The sequence below is a fragment of the Anolis sagrei genome, chromosome 12 (assembly GCF_037176765.1).
Source record: "Anolis sagrei isolate rAnoSag1 chromosome 12, rAnoSag1.mat, whole genome shotgun sequence".
Classification (NCBI taxonomy): domain Eukaryota; kingdom Metazoa; phylum Chordata; class Lepidosauria; order Squamata; family Dactyloidae; genus Anolis; species Anolis sagrei.
In genome coordinates this window covers 1,351,661-1,355,685 of record NC_090032.1, presented here as the reverse complement: position 1 = coordinate 1,355,685, position 4,025 = coordinate 1,351,661, and positions in this window count along the sequence as shown.

Below are 4,025 nucleotides of genomic sequence, written 5' to 3'. Positions count from 1 at the left end.
ATAATAATAATAATAATAATAATAATTTTATTTATATTACAAATGGGGAGGAATGTGTCAAGTCAGGGATTCCTAGGGCCACCCTTCTCTTTTTTGAGGGCTCCGGGTTTTAGTCCGAACTTTGAAGGGCCTCCCCAAGACCTAATCTCTCAAACGAAGAGCTCTGTTTACTACTAAGATTGAAAGCTGATTCCCCAGATAGAAATATCCAAGAAGTCTCAATAATCCATTTCAAATCAGATGGATGGCCATCTGTCTGGAGGGCTTTGATTGTGCCTTCCTTAATGGCAGAATGAGGTTGAATGGGAGGGCCCTTGGGGTCCCTTCCAAATCTTAAATTATAAAACAGTGCGTCTATCTATCATATCTGTGATTGGATGGCCATCTGTCAAGAGGGCTTTGATTGTGCTTTCCTTAATGGCAGAATAGGGTTGAATAATACTTGAACAGGATGGTCCTTGGGGTCCCTTCCAACACTAGGAGTCTGTCTATCAATCAATCAATCAATCAATATCTAATTATCTCCTTTTCTGGAGAGTTGTAAACAGAGACTGGATGGTCATCTATCAGGAGGGCTTTGATTGTGTCTTCCTTAAAGGCAGAATAGGTTTGAACTGGATGGTCCTTGGCGTCCCTTCCAACACTATCTATCGATCTATCTATCTACCAATCTAATTATCTCCTTCTCTAGAGAGCTGTAAGATGAGGCTGTATGGCCATCTGTCAGGTGGGCTTTGATTGTGTCTTCCTTAATAAGATTGAACTGGATGGTCCATGGGGTCCCTTCCAACACTAGGATTCTATCTATCTATCTATCTATCTATCTATCTATCTATCTATCTATCCATCCATCCATCCATCTATCTAATTAATTAATTAATTAATTAATTATCTCCTTCTCTGGAGAGATGTAAGAAGATGGCTGGCCATCTGTCTAGAGGTCTTTGATTGTGTCTTTAATGACAGAATGGGGTTGGACTGGATGGTCTTTGGAGTCCCTCCCAACACTAGGATTCTATCTATCTATCTATCTATCTATCTATCTATCTATCTATCCATCCATCCATCCATCCATCCATCTAATTATCCTCAGGAGAGATGTAAACAGAGGCTGGATGGCCATCTGTCAGGAGGGCTTTGATTGTGTCTTCCTTAATGGCAGAATAGGGTTGGATTGGATAGTCCTTGGGGTCTCTGTCTATTGATCTATCTCTCTATCTCTCTATCTATCTAATTATCTCCTTCTCCGGAGAGATGTAAGAAGAAGATGGATGGCCATCTGTCAAGAGGTCTTTGATTGTGTCTTTCATAACGACAGAATGGGGTTGGACTGGATGGTCCTTGGGGTCCCTCCCAACACTAGGATTCTATCTATCTATCTATCTATCTATCTATCTAATTTATCACCATCTCTCTCTCTCTCTCTCTATCTAATTAATCTTTTCTGGAGACCTGTAAGCAGAGGCTGGACGGCCATCTGTCAGGAGGGCTTTGATTATGTCTTTCATATCAACAGAATGGGGTTGGACTGGATGGTCTTTGGGGTCCCTTCCAATGCTAGGATGCTACCTATCGAATCAATCCCCTTCTCTGGAGAGCTGTAAATAGAGGCTGTATGGCCATCTGTCAGGAGGGCTTTGATTGTGTCTTCCTTAATGGCAGAATAAGGTTGAACTGGATGGTCCTTGGGGTCCCAACACTAGGATTCTATCTATCTATCTCTCTATCTCTCTATCTAATCTATCACCTTCTCTGAAGAACTGTAAGTAGAGATTGGATGGCCATCTGTTGGGAGGGCTTTGATTGTGTCTTCCATAATGACAGGTTGGACTGGATGGTCCTTGGGGTCCCTCCCAACACTAGGATTCTATCTATCTATCTATCTATCTATCCATCTATCTAATTATCTCCTTCTCTAGAGAGCTGTAAGCAGAGGCTGGATGGCCATCTGTCAGGAGGGCTTTGATTATGTCTTTCATATCAACAGAATGGGGTTGGACTGGATGTTCTTTGGGGTCTCTTCCAATGCTAGGATGCTACCTATCTAATCAATCTCCTTCTCTGGAGAGCTGTAAACAGAAGCTGTATGGCCATCTGTCGGGAGGGCTTTGATTGTGTCTTTCATTGGGATGGATGGCCTTTGGGGGTCCCTTCCACCGCTACGGCAGTTCCTGAGGAGCCCGACTTGGATGCATGAAGGAACAGATTGGAAAACATTAAAGGGATTCCGCAAATTTGAAATGCGCACCCCAGAATCGTCTGTGTCCGCACTTGCCGTCAATTCCAGATTTGCGATGCGTATGGACGAGGCTCGGGCGGCAATCAGGGCGCGGCCACAAAAGAAGGAAGGGGGAAGAAAATGTCTTATTTATGAAACTTTTCACAATAAAGGCATCCGCGTCGACGACGTCTTAAGGTGTGTCAGGCTTTGCTTTTGGGGCGAGGAGGAGGAGGAAGCGAGAGTCCGCGCATGGGAACGGATGCGGCGCTGGCGTCACGCTGACCGAGGCCACCAAACATGCCCGTCACATGTCGAACATGTACCTATGACGCAGCCGTGACACATCCAGCTTTTCCGTCTTATCCGTAAAATAATAAGGCAAAAAATCGTATGGATGTGATGTATGTGTTTGCATGGATCTAGGTGAACTACAACTCCCATCACCACCCAGGGTGATGGGAGTTGTAGTTCACCTAGATCCATGCAAACACATGGAGTATCATGGAGTCTCCCCCAAACACCGCTGGTATTTAAAATGGGTCAGTTCTATGCTTCCACATTTGATTGTTGTTGTTATTGTTGTTGTTGATAACAACAACAACAACAACAACAACAACACTCTCCTCTCCATAATAATAACAATCATAATCTTGTATCTATGTATTTTCCAAGATATTCCCCCCATTCGGAGAATACCAGTAATGGATTTGGATCAAACCTGGCACAATAGGAATTGTAGTACACTCATATGCAGGGTGATGGGAGTTGTAGTTCACCCACAATCAAAGAGCCCCGTGAAACCCCATCAACAATTGATCTGGACCAAAATTGGCATGCAAATGCATCCTGGCCAACATAGTTGAGAGGGTTTGACTCAGGATGATGGGAGTTGTAGTCCGCCCACATAACGAGAGCCATGAAATAAGCTGGTCCGAAAGTGAGGACCTAATGTGCCGTGACCTATGCCCAATTGGAATTGCAGTACACCTGTATGTAGAGTGATGGGAGTTGTAGTCATTTTGCATCTATGTATTTTCTAAGATTTTCCTCCATTCAGTGGATCTGGACTAAACCTGGCACAATAGGAATTGTAGTACACTCATATGCAGGGTGGTGGGAGTTGTAGTTCACCCACAATCAAAGAGCCCTGTGAAACTCCGTCAACAATGGATCTGGACCAAAATTGGCATGCAGATGTATCCTGGCCACCATAGTTGAGGGAGTTTGACCCAGGATGATGGGTGTTGTAGTCCACCCACATATTATCTGGACCAAAAATTGGCATGCAGATGCGTCCTGGCCAACATAGTCGAGAGGGTTTGACTCAGGATGATGGGAGTTGTAGTCTGCCCACATAACAAGAGCCATGAAATAATCTGGTGCAAAAGGGAGGACTTAATGTGCCGTGACTTATGTCCAATTGGCATTGCAGTACACCCATATGCAGGGTGATGGGAGTTGTAGTTCACCCACAATCAAAGAGCCCCGTGAAACTCCGTCAACAATTCATCTGGACCAAAATTGGCATGCAGATGCATCCTGGCCAACATAGTCGAGGGGGTTTGACCCAGGGTGATGGGTGTTGTAGTCCACCCACATATTACCTGGACCAAAAATTGGCATGCAGATGCGTCCTGGCCAACATAGTTGAGGAGATTTGACCAAGGACGATAGGAGTTGTAGTCTGCTCACATAACGAGAGCCACAAAATAAGCTGGTGCTAAAGGGGGGACCAGCTTGGCACATGACCAATTGGGCATAGCTCATGTGCCATGACCTATGCCCATGTGGAATTGCAGTATGC